This window comes from Nicotiana attenuata, unplaced genomic scaffold (genome assembly GCF_001879085.1).
Source record: "Nicotiana attenuata strain UT unplaced genomic scaffold, NIATTr2, whole genome shotgun sequence".
NCBI lineage: Eukaryota > Viridiplantae > Streptophyta > Magnoliopsida > Solanales > Solanaceae > Nicotiana > Nicotiana attenuata.
Genome location: NW_017672162.1, coordinates 152,805 through 169,511, shown reverse-complemented (window position 1 = coordinate 169,511; position 16,707 = coordinate 152,805). Strand labels below are relative to the sequence as shown.

The following is a 16,707-nucleotide window of genomic DNA, read 5'->3' as shown; positions in this document are numbered from 1 at the left end:
CAAATGAAATACGAAAATATAACACGTAAAGTAAACACAAAAATTAAGCACTAAAATGATACACAAAAATTATATATTAAAATTAGGAGATGGAACGAGTGCACCGTGATTAAATATTGAAACTTGAAGAAATTGCCCGAAATATTGCTCCAAATACTTGACGAATTAATTTGAAGCTTGAAAGTTGCTCCAAAAAATTTGCCCAAATACTTGAAAGTTGAAACTTGAAAGATATCACTTGATACTTGATAGTTGATACTTGATACTTGATATTAACAATATTGAGAGAATAATATAGAATATAGATAGAATATTAGAATGCAAGAGATTTGAGAGAGAAGATTGATTTTTTGTGGGAAAAAATGAAGAAGAATGGGGGGTATTTATAGTAGAAAATAGGGCCAAAGTGTAATTTAATAAACTTAGGGGTTATATTAAAAGTTTGGGGGAGGGGGTAGGGGTGTTTTGGGGGTGTAGGGGCTGTTTGGACCGTTGGCAACGGCTATTTTTGCCATTTAAGCCGTTGCCCAACGGATAGTTTTTTTAAAAAAAAAAAAAAAACTGGCGGGACGCGGGACGGGACGGGACGGGACGGGACGAAACGGGACGAAATGGCCGTCCCGTCCCATCCCGTGTCCCGTTTAACATTGGCCCATCCCATTTAACTTGAAGCGGGACGGGACGGGACGGGACCGGGACCCGGGACAGCCATAGTTTAGAGGTACGACGAAGGGTATTTATGGAATTACATCGTTTTTCGAGTCTACTGCTGTCACTTCTTAGCATTTGCTCCTGGTTTTGCCCTTTATTACTGTCGCTGCCCTTGAGATTTTAGTAAATTAAGGCAAGTTTGAGCCTTCTTCAGTAGATCACTCTCTTTCCTCTCCGAGCTTTCTATAGTATAGGTTCTGCAATCGTCTTTGCTCTTCCCAAAAGCTCCAAAAATCAGATGTTATCTCTCTGTCTAAAAGACTCCATTTGCAACCTAAAAAGTAGTATCAAATTTGACATGACGATAAAGTAATGAAGAAATCCAACGAAGACCTAGTTGACTTCTTACAAATGAGGTGAGTTTATGCTGCGTTTGTTTTCCTATTTTTTGGGTGTCCTTTTGTTGATTTTCTTTTCAATTGGTTAGATGTCTGTCAACGTTTGCTTCTTCCTTTGGTATTTGGATTGTAATCATGTTGCATGGATTGACTTTTCCACTTTTATTATTTTGCCGTCAGGAACAAAAATAATAATCACAGGTGAAGAACTTTGTTCTAGAATGTATTCCATTTTTGCAGAATCACTTTCCCTCTTCCTATCTATATGTATTCGTCCTAGCTTCTGCTAAAACTCATAGAAGCTGAGACGGGAATCAGCCATTAGAGCTCCTTGAGAGCTTCAGTGAAGGAGAAGAAGAAGAAGGCAAAGAAATGAAATGAAACCATCTACTGTTTCATTGATCTTCAAGACTATATATACAACTACTTAGACACACCTTGTATCTACCACTAACCACTAACAGTTAAATACAACTGTCATTTCTAATTGCCTAACAACTAACCTCTAACAACTACGTGCAACACATGTAAGATACACTGCACTTCCTCACTATTACATTGGCCTCTCAACACTCCCCCTCAAGCTGGAGGGTGTAAAATGTTAAGAACCCCCAGCTCGCTAAGCAAATGAACATGCTGAACTTGGCCTAAGCCCTTGGTCAAAAGATCTGCAAGCTATTCTGTAGTATGTACATACGAAGTCTTCACTAGCCCTGCCTTGATTTTGTCTCTAATGAAGTGACAGTCTATCTCTATATGTTTCGTTCTCTCATGAAAGATGAGATTGACTGCAATTTGCATAGCAGCTTTACTGTCACTAAACACAGTCATTGGACTATGTATGCTAACTCCTAGCTCCTTAAACAGTCCATGTAACCATTGTTTCTTTGATTTCCATGAAACCAAGGAGTCTCCAAACTTGACTATGTATCCTGTCACTGATCTTTTTAATTTGGACATGCTACCCAGTTAGAGTCACACCAACATGTCAACTCTTGTATGATTCCTGCCTTCAACCAAATGCCTTGTCCTAGTGAATTCTTCAAGTATCTTACCAACCTTGTTGCAGCTTCCCAGTGGGACTTCTTGGGCATCTGCATAAACTGACTCAAGGTCTGAACTACATAGCTAATGTCAGGCCTTGTGACAGTTACATATATCAGTCTCTCTATCAATCTTTGGTATAAATTGATGTCTTGTAGGGTTGCATATCCTGTTTTTTTGTCATTTTACCATACTCCACAATCTTTAGTTTCAAATTAGACTCTAAAGGTGTCTTGGCTGGTTTTGCTGTAGTTAGTCCTATATCTGAGATCAACTCTAGCACATACTTCTTTTGGTTGAGAATCACTACTGAGCTTGATCTTAGCACTTCAATGCCAAGAAAGTACTTTGATTCACCAAGGTCTTTCATTTTGAATTTCTGATTCAACATTGTCTTTGCCTTATTAATCAGCTCAATACTGTTCCCTGTGATGAGTAGATCATCAACATACACTAAAACAATCACTATGTCATTAAACTTATTCAGCGTGAACAATGAATAATCATGACTACTTTGGACAAATCCAGCATCCACCAATGCATCAGTTTGCTTTATGTTCCACTGTCTAGATACTTGCTTTAGTCCATATAAGGACTTGAGCAACTTGCACACCTTTGACTCCCCCTGTCTTCTGAATGCCTCAGGCATATCCATATACACTCTTCACATAGATCTCCTTGTAGGAAGGCATTGTATACATCCATTTTCCATAAGGTCCAGCCTCTAGACATTGCAAGTGCTATGACTGATCTTACTGTCACCATTTTAACAACTGGTGAAAAGGTATCATGATATCAAGGCCTTCCTTTTGACTGTAGCCTTTTGCTACAAGTCTGACCTTGAACATCTCAATTTCTCCATTTGCTTGGTACTTGATCTTGTACACCCATTTTGAGCCTACTGCATTTTTTTCCTTTTGGAAGGTCTACCACTTCCCATGTTCCATTCTCTTCTAATGCTTTGATCTCCTGCTTCATTGCCTCTATCCATCTGGTGTCTTGTGCAGCATCTCTATAGCACTTAGGCTCCATCAATGTAGAGAACTTTGCAAATGTTGGTTTAATGTTGTCATAGGACATATGGTTGGAAATGGGATATTTGCTGGTGCTTTGTTTGGTGGTTATATAGTCCTTCATCCAAACAGGCTGTTTGGAATCCCTTGAAGACTTCCCAGTGACTGGGGCATGTGCTTCAGCATGAACATCATCTAATGAAGCATGACCAGGATCAGTAAAAGATGTTGATGCCTGCTCATTGAAGTCATCTCCCCCTTCATGCTCCAAAGGCAGGTCAAATGAACTAGGATCAGAAGTAGAAGAGGTAGGTAAAGTTTCATTGTTACGGGAGGAGGCTGGTGAATTATGTGGTATGTCATGAGGTATATGTGGAGGATTTGGTGTAAATGAGGTAGTAGGATTCTGTGGTGAGTTCTGTGGTGTGTTATGAGGGATATTTGGCAGGGTGTGATATGTATTATGAGGTTGGTCAAGAGGTGAGGATTGATCTAGGTTGACAGTCTCATTTGTAAGTTGTTTCTTTGGGTATGCAGTAGCAAAGGGAAATTCATCTTCTCTGAAGATGATATCTCTGCTAACAAACAACTGATTTGTTTTGAGATCTAGGAGGAGGTAGCCTTTCTGCAACTCTGAATAACCCGTAAGAGCAGCCGGTCTTGCTCTTTCTTTAAACTTGTCTTCCTTAGAAACCGTAGTTGCAAAACATAGACACCCAAACACACGTAAATGATGTAGTGTTGCCTGCCTTTGGAACAGTAGCTCATAGGGACTTTTGTTCCTAATTGCAGCAGAGTGGAGCCTATCACAAGGTAGACTGCAGTCTTGATACACATACCCCAATATCTAATTGGCACTTTGGATTGAAATCTGAGTGCCTGACTATATTCAAGATGTGTCTATGCTTTCTTTTAACCACCCTATTTTGTTGGGGTGTGTGAACACAACTACTCTGATGAAGTATGCCTAAATCCTGAAGTAAAGTGTTGCACTGTGAGTTAAAAAACTCAGTGCCATTGTCTGTCCTAAGGACTTTAACCATGACACCAAACTGTGTTTTTACCATGGACAAGTAAGATTTAATAGCCACAATAGCTTTAGACTTAAGCTGCAACAGATGGATCCATGTATACCTACTGTAATCATCCACAACAGTAAAAAAATAATGCTTGTTGTCAAAGGTAGTTGCTTTATAAGGCCCCCAAAGATCCATATGTACAATGTCAAATGGTGCATCAGTTCTAGAATCACTATCGGGAAAAATCAACCTAGCCTGCTTTGCCAAAGGGCAAATCATGCACTTATTCAATTGTGGACTATTTACATGATCATGTAACAACTTCATAGATTTCATCACTGGTGCAGATGGATGTCCAAGTCTGTTATGCCATAAGTTGCTGTCCTCCTTTTGAATTGCTGCTGTTATTGGATGCTGTATACTCTGCTTACTAGTGTCTGCATCTTTGTATATGTACAAATCTCCTCTTTGCCTACCAATCCCCTTCACCCTGCCACTCCAAAGCTCCTGAAAGACATAGAAGCCAAGGAAAAAATTGATTGAGCATAATAGTTCTTTGGTCAATTTGGAGACTGATAGCAAGTTAAAGTTGAAATCAGAAACAACCAACACATTGCTCACAGTTGTGTTGCCAAACAAGGATGCACAGCTAGTATGAGTAATGTCTACCCCATCTCCTGTGGGTAAATGCACTTTACTATTACCAGATATTTATAGACTATGATCACTATTTGTCAAACTTTTCTTAGAAGCTACATAATGAGTAGCTCCGGAGTCAACTATCCCCTCATCATCACTTGACATACAAATTGCATTACCTGCTGCATTGATGTGGTTTGCCTCATTCCTCTGTTGTTCTCCAACATCATTGCTTAGCAAATTGAGGATCTGTTTATACTGTTCCTCAGTGAAATACTGAGCCTTGATTTTATGTGGTGGTTGCATATCACCATTTCCAGTCTACATTGTTGATAGCATTGAAAGGTTGCTTACCATAACCTATCTGCCCACCATGGTTAATTTGACCTCCTGATCCTCCAAGTCCGGGCTTTGAATTTCTCTTAGACTTGAAATCAGGAGGATAACCCACCAATTTGTAATAATTTTCTTTGTTGTGACCTTTCATGTTGCAGTAATCACACTGTAGAAAAACACTTAACCTCTTATCAGCAAGGTATGGTGAGGGGACCTGATTAGGCTCTTGACCCCTTGATTCCCGAGAAACTCGGTGATCTCGAAGTTTTCCGAAGCCTGGTCAGAGTACGACTGGTTAGGGGGGCATCGACCCCGATATCAAAAAGTCCACTCTCGGTCAAACTTCTCAAATCCTTCAAATTTCTAACTTTAGCAAAATGACTCCAGAATGACCTACGGACCTCCAAATTCACTTCTGGATGCGCTCCCAACACCAGAATCACCATACGGAGCTATTTCCAGACTCGTAATCCCAAATGGACATCGATAACACTGAAATGCACTAAAACCCAAATTTATGAAATTATTCCCAAAATGCTAACTTCCACAATAGGCGCCGAAACGCTCCCGGGTCATCCAAAGCCCGATCCGGACATACGTCCAAGTCCAAAATCATCATACGAACCTGCTGAAACCTTCAAATCCCGATTCTTATTAAATGAGAAAAAAGTAAAGGTCAACTTTCTGAAACCATTCTAAACTTATTGTTGAAAATTTCATACCTACTTTTTAAAGCTGCGACTTTGCTAACTCGTTTTATAGTAATTTTTTGGAGTCAGAATTTTTACTAAAGAAATTTAATATATATATATATATATAAATATTATTATAGTATATATATATTATATATATATATATAAAAGTAAACGCATAAAAAATTAAAGAGATTCAATATATAGTATATGTACATAAAAATGACATATTTACATGGTGTAACTTTGGAAATACCTTAAGTTGGAAACCAATTTAAGAGTACAACAACCATATTTTTTCTTTTTACAATCATATATTTGTTTACGTTTTCGTTGGGTAATACTCTTATATATATATTTTTTTTATTATGACATAAATTAACACTATAAAAGAAGAACTTTTTTTCTCATCTTTCTAGCATTTCTTTTCTACTACACATTTTTTAAAGTTTCGAGTCATGACATTAAAAAATGTTCATAAAAGAGAAATGAAGTAAACATGGCACGAAAAGTGGAACAATGTACATAAGGAAAGAAAACATTACCTCTCGAGATCTGATTCCTTTCTTGATTATTCCTCCATTATTATTATTCACAATGCAGAAAAGGTCTCTTACCTTTATAAGGCTGTCCACGAGTTAAATGCATAGCTAAAGGATCTGTATTAGTAGTAACTGCATTTAGACCAACTGAATGTTGACTCTCATCCTCGATTGTCATAGCATAGGCTTGGTTAAGTGTAGGACATGTCGATTTTAACAATATCTGTCTCCTAGCTTGGTCATACGAGTCATTTAGCCCACTCAGAAACTATAACAACCTCTATTGATGAAAATGTTCTACTGATTCTTTAGATTTTGCACAGTCACAACCAGGAGGAGGAACCATGGCATCATATTCAGCCCAAAGGTCCTTCAATTTGGTAAAATATACTGAAATAGAGTTCGTACCTTGTGAGTGATTGGCTATTAGTCGATGTACCTGAAAAATTCTCATGCGATTGACTTTGTCAAATCGCTCCTTGAGATCCTTCCACACGATGTATGAATCTGAAGCATACACGATTCCACTGAGTAGATCTTCAAAGACAGTGTTGATGATCCATGAAAGGACCGTCGCATTGCAAGTTTCCCACTGCTCGTGCAATTCATCTCAAATAGTTCCTTCTTACAGGTACCTAGCACGTACCCTAGCTTCCTCTTAGCTTGAAGAGAAATTCTCATAGATCTGCTCCATAAGCCATAATTTTCCGATCCGGTAAGCCTAATAGGAATGAGTACCGAACCAGGAGTATCATTCGCGTTCATGAACAAAGGATGCGTGTATGTGAGTTTTTCCAGTTTTTCCGCGTCCATAGCCGAAAATGAGCTCAAAGTATGTTGAGATCTACTGAGTTTTCTGAGTAATTAACTTGAAGAGAAGTAAAATACCAGAATCAGTTACTCTAATACCATGCTAAAATTCATAGAAGCTGAGACGGGAATCAGCCATTAGAGCTCCTTGAGAGCTTCAGTAAAGGAGAAGAAGAAGAAGGCAAAGAAATGAAATGAAATCGTCTACTGTCTCATTGATCTTCAAGACTATATATACAACTACTAACACACCTTGTATATACAACTAACTACTAACAATTACATACAGCTGTCATTTCTAATTACCTAACAACTAACCTCTAACAACCACCTGCAGCACATGTAAGATACACTGCACTTCCTCACTATTACATTGGCCTCTCAACAGCTTCTTATTTTTTTGTTTCTGAAATTTGTCAATTTTTGTTCGAGTTTTGTTCTAGCGCTGGTGTGTATATTTATGACTACAGGTAAGTCTTCCCGATCTAGGGGATTTTCCTCTTGCTCTTCGAATTCCATACAAATATTTGCTGCATTAGCTAACTGTAGACAGAATTTTCTGATGTTTATTCTAGATTTACCTGTGTCTTTAGCTCTTTGTTTTTTTACTGATTCTACTTATGCATGTTTTGTCTTGAATAACTGCTAGCAAATTTCTTGGTTTCGTCCAGATGGCCTCAAAGGATGTTTTTTGAGAGGCCGCAACGTCTTAGAGGTGTGAGCAGTCTACAATGAGGTATTATTCTAGAGATTTTTCCCTTTTGTCCTTCGTCCTCCATCACCGCTGGCTTCAGTAGAAAAAAATAATTTAAGGTAATTGTAGAATTTCTTAAGCTTTTGGCTCTTTTGGGAATTGATTTTGCGTATGCTGGTGTCATTGACTATTTGATGTCAATTTGGCAGCAATTAGTGGTACTAGAAGAAACTTAATGGGAATGGAAAAGGGCTATGTGAAGAAAACTCTTTAGTAATGCATTTATGTTCTGTCAATTGTTTGGTTGCCTTTTATCTTACTTGTCTTCGGCATTGGTAGTAAGATCAGCTCCAAAGATTCAAGATACCAGAGTGTGCTTCAATCATAAGGGCCTTGACCATTTACCTCACATCAGTGGAATTTATCAATCATCCTTTACCACAATGACGCTGCTGAAGCATAGCCTAAACGATATTCTTGTTTCCTAAGAAAGATTCAATTTGTATTGTCTACAATTCAGTTAGCCTGCACTATTAGATCAGTAGATCACGGTTGAAAAGGAACATATATATATATATATATATATATATATATATATATATATATATATATATAATGTTATTTAGATCGGTTTTCGCTCTTACATATTGAAGGTCATGGAGAAAGGATCTTGAAACTTCAGCAGCTTTGCCTGAGTTTGAAGCAATTCGCAAAGATGACAAAAGATAGTAAATAATCATGGATTCGATGAAGTCCTAAAATTTAATAAGGTAATTTTCTAAATATCGTGGTTATGAATTGGAGTTTCTCTGCTACACATATTTATTGGTTAAGATGTACTAAAAGATTTAATTTGGCTGTTTGCTTCCTTAAATTTAATGTTCAATCAGCTGAACCAGATAATGTTGGGTCTAACTCTCAATTTTATATATATTTTCATTTATGAAACACGGTAATTTTCAGAAACCACTATTTTTTAGAGGCTATTAACTACCTATAGCTACCATATACATAATTACTTCCTATAGTTACTATTCAGTTGTTAGGGTAGTGTATTCACTGTATTCGCGCTGTTGTGTTCATGAATACAACAGCAAAAAGCACCTAAAAATCAAGGTAATCCAGCTGTACGCGCATGTATTCACATGTATTCACGCCATGTACTCATGAATACAGGAGCAAAAAGCGCCTAAAATTAGGGAAGTCCAACTGTACGTGCATGTATTCACATGTATTCGCATTGTTGTATTCATGAATACAATAGTAAAAAATATCTAAAATTAGGGCAGTCCAATTGTATGGGCATGTATTCACATGTATTCGCCCCATGTATTCATGAATACAACATCAAAAAGCATCTAAAATTAGCGCAGTCCAGCTGTACGGGCATGTATTCGCGTTGTTGTATTCATGAATACAGCAGTAAAAATGCCTAAAATCAGGGCAGTCCAACTGTATGCGCATGTATTCACGTATTCACATGTATGTATTCATGAATACATTAACGACAATCACCTTGAAAATAGGTATCTCCAGTTGTCTAGGAGAGAGGAAAAACATAAATAACGTATTTCATGCCTCAATGATAGTATACACCATAAATACTTATTTTGCTATAAAATATAAAAGGCAGCTATAAAAATTAATATTTTAAAATAATTTTGATTTATAATAAATAGGGTGTATACCTTTTCCACGGGAGGTAATAGTTTCTTTAGTTTATTATTGCAATTGTTTTGCAAAAAGTATTTATGGTTACTTAATCGATATTATATTTTAAGATAAAACTTTTACTTGCAGGTTTATTCGGAATTAATCATTTGATTTCGTATTTAATTTGAGTTGGAATTATATAGAGATTTTTACATTCCTATGCCACATAGGAAACCTTATTACCCTCAATGTTTAAGGTTTAACTTAATTACACTTAGTATACCAAATTACCAATTCTATACCATAATTAATTAAGGGTATAATTAATTATATTTTTTTTACTCCTTAATTAAAGGAATCTGCACGTTTCTCCCTCCTAACCCCTCAGTCCCACCCACGTTTTATCCATACCCACGTTCTTTTTACCATTTTCCATCTTCTGAAACCAAATTCTCCCTCTAAATTCACAGAAAATGGAAGAAACCCTTCAACAAAGTTAGTTCCCCATTTTACTCCAGTTGAAGTTCATCAATGAAGAACAACAAAGTTCATCAAAATTGAAGTCAAATCTTCAAAGTTCATACACACATTTACCTTCAGCTTCAAATTTTCTCAATGAAGAAGAACAAACCTTCAAAGAGACAAGAGAGCATCAATTCCACCATTGACAGCCCATTAAAAAGCTTTGAAACTTTGAATTCAAATTTGGGTTTTCAAAAATCATTATTTATTTTGATTGGGTGTTGTTGAAAATAATTGGGAATATGTTTTGGAGTTTATATCTCAATTTTGAGAAGGTTTGGTGAAGATTAGACTTGGTTTTGACCGAAATTCAGATTGAAACTCGAAGAAGAAGAAGAAGAAGAAGAAGAAGAAGAAGAAGAAGAAGACATATAACAGAAATTGTAGATAAATTGTAGACTGTTTTTTGCAGAAGATTTTGTAGAAGTTTTAGTCGTTTTGGATTTGTGAAAACAGAAATTAATGCATCTACAATCAGAATACAAATAATCTACAATTTATCTACAAAATATCTACAAACTGGATACATTGAATTTTAATATCCCAATTCCCATTTCAATTGTAGCATAATTGGCATTTCGACATAATTGCGTTTTTTGCAGAAGATTTGTAGAAGTTTTAGTCGTTTTTGATTTGTGAAAACAGAAAATAAAGCACCTACAATTAGAATACAAATAATATACAATTTATCTACAAAATATCTACAAACTGGGTACATTGAATTTTTATATCCCAATTTCCATCCAATTGTAGCATAATTGTGATTTTTGACATAATTACGTTTTTTCAGAAGATTTGTAGAAGTTTTAGCCGTTTTTTATTTGTGGAAACAGAAAATAAAGCATCTACAATCAGAATACAAATAATCTACAATTTATCTACAATTTATCTACAATTTTTGCAATATGTCTTCTTCTTCTTCTTCTTCTTCGAGTTTCAATCTGAATTTCAGTCAAAACCAAGTCTAATCTTCACCAAAACTCCTCAAAATTGAGATATAAACTCCAAATCATATTCCCGATTATTTTCAACAATACCCAATCCAAACAAATAATGATTTTTGAAAACCCAAATTTGAATTCAAAGCTTTCAAGCTTTTTAATGGCTATCAATGGTGGAAAATATCTGGAAGAATATTTACTTCCATAATTGTAGCGCGCCTAAATAGGAATATCTGGAAGAATATGATTTGATCTGATTTACGCCAAATCTTTTTAGAATATTCTGTTCCTCAATTTTAGCTCGACAAATTAGGAAGATTTAGCTACTATTAATTAGTATTTAATGATTGGTATAATAACTGTAGAAAAAATGTGGACAGGGCGGGTAAATTAGAAACTATGCACATTTTTAATAATAAGGTTTCATATATGGTATAGGAAAGAAAAAATCAATATTCAACTATCACTATATAAACTCTAAATAGTTAAGTTATTGTACGCAAGTCTTGTTAGGAATTCTTTATTTAATGTAACCTTTTTCATTACCCGATGACTGAAGATGCAAGCTTCATTCTTATCTCTGGAGTGTTTGAGTTATTGCATTATTTTTCGAACAACTTTATCTTTCCCTAGCACTGTTACATACTACTGAAGTTGTGTTTTGTTAATCAAAGAATTTCTTTTACTGTCCCATTTGCCGCAAACTTGTTCATTAATTTATGTATTTAATCTATCTAATATGTCATTAATTTTTATGTTTTTTGGTCCAAAGGAAGTCTCTATGGAAACTCTTCTTTCCTTGTTTGGTTTTGAGACAAAACAATCGAGGAAACCACTCAATTAGATTTTATAAATTCAGTATATTGCATGAACGTAGCTTAGCCTAAATGTTATCCTTTATCATCTGTTTTTCATTATGTTGAGATGGTTAAAGTGACAGCTGGTGACAGTTGTGCAGATGAAGGCTTGAAGGGTGACAAAGTCAATTAGGTGACAGCTGTGTATAGTAGCAAGTTAGTTAATTAGTTAGTGTTAGAAGATAATTATATATATCCCACGTGTACAGTGATAAAGGCTAATTAACCATTGTATTCTCTTCTTCTTTTGCTCTGTAATTGAAGGTCACTTTATTCAATCTCAGCTTCAATCCTCCACCCTCTAATGGTGGATTTTATCAAGGTATCAGAGCTTGAGTGATTCGATCGAGGACAGAACAACTCTATTTCTAATTTTGTGAAGACAATACTGTAAGTTCATAGATTCTTCTTCTTGAGTTTCAGTTGAAGCTCAACAATGGCGAATTTAGATATTGATAACCCTAGGCATCCACTATTCCTGCAACTATCCGATAATCCTAGCAATGTGATAATTTCAATTCAGTTGAAAGGAACAGAAAATTACTCCGTCTGGAGTAAAGCTATATATGATGATTGCGTTGCGAGCAAAGAGGAAATTAGGGTTTATTGATGGAAGCTGTACACAGTCTCAGTTCACTGAAGATTTGGGCGAGGACTGGGAGAGAGTTAATGCAACAGTGTTGACATGGATCATGAACACCGTGTCTCCAGAACTGGTAAATGGCATTGTGTATGCTGAAAATGCTCAAGAAGTCTGGCTGGACCTTGAAGATCAATTCAACAAAGTCAATGGTTTTAGATCCTATAATCTGCAGCGAGAAATAGCCACAATCTCTCAAGGTACCTCTAGTATCTCTGTTTATCATTCTAGGTTGAAGTCGTTATGGGATGAATATGGTTCTCTTATACCCTCACTCCCAGTTATTGCTGGTACAAGAGACTTTATCGAACATTTAGAACAACAAAAGCTTTTTCAGTTCCTAATGGGATTAAATGAATCATATGGAGCAAGTAGAAGTCAAATTCTATTGCAATCTCCATCACCTTCAGCTAGTCGTGCATTTGCAATGTTAATAAATGAGGAGAATCAAAGGAAAGTCTGTGTCTAATTCTCAGATTAGCTTAGCAAATGTAATGAATGAATCTATAGTTTTCATGAGTACAAGAGGAAATCAGTCAAAGTTTAAAAGGCAAAATAATTTGTATTGTGAGTATTGCCACTTCAAAGGTCACTCAAAGGATACTTGTTACAAGTTACATGGATATCCACCTGGATACAAAGGAAAAAGACAGCAACAATACAAGCAGGCAAATGCAGCTCTGAATAGCAGCAGTCATATTCGAGAGAATGCCATAAATAAAGAAAAAGCTGAAATGCCTCAAGGAATGTCAAACTTCTTCACTAAGGAGAAGTATGGGCAGATAATAAGGTTGATGAACAAATATAAGGCAGAGGAGCACACAGCTAATATGGCTGGTAATGATAATTCGAGTTTGTTGAAAGACTGTAGGGATCCTTGGATTATAGACACCGGAGCAACAGATCATATGGCCTCAAACCATAATATGTTGGATGATATAGTAATTTTACCTGAACATAGGAGATGTAGTATTAACCTGCCAAATGGTAAGTCTGTTCCTGTTACTTATCAAGGCAGCTATAAACTTACAGGAGATGATACCATACATGATGTGTTGTGTGTGCCTGAATTTAAATATGATTTCTTGTCAGTCTCTAAACTGACAAGAGAGTTACAATGCTCAATGATTTTTCCCCCAACATGTTGTGTCTTATAGGATCTGTTCACTAGGAAGGGAAGGGGATTGGTAAAGAGAAAGGTGGCTTTTATCTCTTAATTCCAAGGAAAACAGACAAATACAAAGAGATCCAAAAGATTAGGAGTTGTCTTGCAGTAGGAATGAAGATTGATGTTGAAACCTGGCATAAAATGCTTGGATATATTCCAGTAGCTGCCATGAAGAAGCTGGATGTTATGAAAAGTAAAAACTTGTTAGATTGTAGTCTCAATAATTTTACTGTATGCCCTTTGGCTAGAAAGACCAGAAGACCTTTTCCTCTTAGCAATAGTAGAGCAAGTGATGTTTTTCAATTAGTTCATGCAGACATTAGGGGTCCATATAGAGTTCCAACATACAATGGGAATAGATATTTTTAACACTTGTAGATGATCATTCCAAGATGATTTGGGTGTTTTTGATAAAATTGAAGAGTGACACTATTGTCCTGTTGAAATCATTCTTTAAACTTGTGCATGTGCAGTTTGGAAAGACAATTAAAATGTTAAGGTCAGATAATGATGCAGATTTTTTTAGCAAAGAATGCAAGGATTTTTTATCTAGTTCTGGAGTTCTTCAGTAGAGCAGTTTTCCATACACTCCACAACAAAATGGAGTAGTGGAAAGGAGACATAGACACATACTAGAGGTGGCAAGAGCATTGAGGTTTGAGGGGAGCATTCCACTATATTTCTGGGGAGACTGTGTGTTAACAACTATTTATCTTATAAATAGGATGCCATCCTCAATTCTGGGGGACAAGTCTCCTTATGAGGTGTTTCATAAGTCCAAGCCATGTTTACTGCATTTGATGTTTATGGGCTGCTTGTGTTATGCCACAGTCACAACAGAGAAAGTTGACGAATTCTCACCTAGAGCTGTAGCAGCAGTTCATGGGATACTTAGTCTCTCGGAAGGGCTATGGGTTGTATGATCTCAAGGCCAAGAGATTTTTTGTAAGTAGAGATGTGACATTCAAGGAGAACATCTTTCCTTTCCAGTCAATGAAAGAGGTGTAGACTTGCCACTATTCCTGGAGATTAATGATGCTCAAGCAGACATCTCAAGGACAACTGCACCAATAGTAGATCAGGGAGCAAATGGAACTGAAGCAGGACAGGATGCAACCACCACAATTGATTCTCCACTTGATGAATCAGCCTGTGATACTCAGTCAGCAGCAGTTAATGAGCACAACTCTGAAGGGCAACTCCAGCATGCTGCGTTGCCTACAACTGATCCAACCGAACCACTAGTTCCACTAAGGAGATCTTTAAGAGATCAAAAACCACCAACTTGGCTGAAAGACTAGATTCGTCCACGAAAGACAAGCTCATCCTCCTGTTGCATCTATCCCTTGTCCAATTATTTATACTACTTTTCTCTTTCACCAAAATATCAATCCTTCTTAGCTGGTACTTCTGAGATAGAACTTGCATCTTATGTTGAAGCAATGCAGGACTCTAGATGGATTGAAGCTATGAAAACAGAAATTGATGCCCTTGTCCTCAACAAGACGTGGGAGGTAGTTGATGTACCCAAAGGAAAAGTTCCTATTGGCTGTAGGTGGGTGTAAAAGATCAAGTATCAATCCAATGGGGAGATTGAAAGATTCAAGGCCAAATTAGTGGCAAAAGGTTATAGTCAGCAAGAGGGACTCAACTACTAGGAGACATTTTCTCCAGTAGTTAAAATGGTCACATTTAGGGTGGTTATTGCCCTTGCAGCCATGAATCAATAGAATCTCTATCAAATGGATGTCTATAATGCTTTCCTTCAAGGTGAACTTGAAGAAGAAGTTTATATGCAACTCCCACCAGGTTTTGGTAGTCAAGGGGGGAACAAGGCATGCAGACTACACAAATCCTTATATGGACTCAAACAAGCTTCAAGACAGTGGAATTTGAAGCTCACTAAGGCACTGATTAATGCAGGCTTTACACAGAGCAAGCATGATCATTCTTTGTTCACTTTGAAGAAGAATGCTAAGCTTGTCATCATCCTTGTTTATGTTGATGACCTCCTTATCACAGGTAATGATGCTGATATGATTTAAGAAGCTAAAACAATCCTTTATAAGGCATTCAGAATCAAGGATTTAGGTCTTTTGATATACTTCTTGGGGATTGAAGTTAGCAGATCCCAAAAGGGCATATTGTTGTGTCAAAGAAAGTATACAGTGGAACTAATAGCAGAGTTGGGCTTAGCAGGGTCCAAACCTGCAATCACTCCAATGGAGCAGAACAGGAAGTTGACAACAGTTGAGTATGATACACACTGTAATTTAAAGGATGATCCAGCACTCACATATGTCAAAGGATATCAAAATCTCATAGGGAAGCTTTGGTACTTGACATTAACTAGGCCTGATATAGCCTACACAGTACAGACTTTAAGCCAATTCATGCAGGCTCCTAAGAAGTCACACTTAGAGGCAGCACATAGATTGGTGAGATACCCGAAGAATGAACCAGGATTGGACATTCTAATGAGTGCAGATGGTGATATGACTCTAAGAGCATACTATGATGCAGATTGGGCAAGCTGTCCAAATTCAAGGAAGTCAGTAACAGGTTACTTGGTGAAATTTGGGAAGTCCTTAATCTCATGGAAGTCAAAAAAGCAAAGTACAGTAGCAAGAAGTTCAGCAGAACCAGAGTAAAGGAGTATGGCACTGACAGTGTCTGAATTGATCTGGCTGCTAGGAGTTTTCAAGGAACTGGGAGTTGAATTGCCTATTCCAATTCAGTTGTTCACTGATAGTAAAACAGCAATGCAGATAGCAAGCAATCCAGTATTTCACGAACGAGCTAAATATATAGAGATTGATTGTCATTTTATAAAAGAAAAGGTGCAAGAAGGACTGATTCAGCCTATTTATGTTCCAACAGAAGAGCAGGCAGCAGATTTGTTGACTAAAGGGCTTGGAAGTGTTCAACATCACCATCTGATGTGCAAGCTAGGTGTTTTGAACATCTTCATGGCACCTAGCTTGAAGGGGGGGGGGGGGTGTTGAGAGGGTTAAAGTGACAGCTGGTGACAGTTGTGTAGATGAAGGCTTGAAGGGTGACAAAGTCAGGTGACAACTGTGTATAGTAG

At 36.9% G+C, this 16,707-nt stretch overlaps 1 long non-coding RNA gene across 2 annotated transcripts; it reads left to right on the top strand.

Moving 5' to 3' along the window:
- The first annotated feature begins 852 nt into the window (after nt 1–852).
- On the top strand, nt 853–8,134 carry LOC109212130. 2 transcript variants are annotated; one of them, XR_002065814.1, is made up of 3 exons: nt 853–1,067; nt 7,794–7,957; nt 8,048–8,134. It is a non-coding gene; the product is annotated as an uncharacterized LOC109212130 (long non-coding RNA). The 2 variants fall into 2 exon arrangements; XR_002065815.1 differs by having other exon boundaries at nt 855–1,067; nt 7,816–7,957.
- The last annotated feature ends 8,573 nt before the right edge of the window (nt 8,135–16,707 follow it).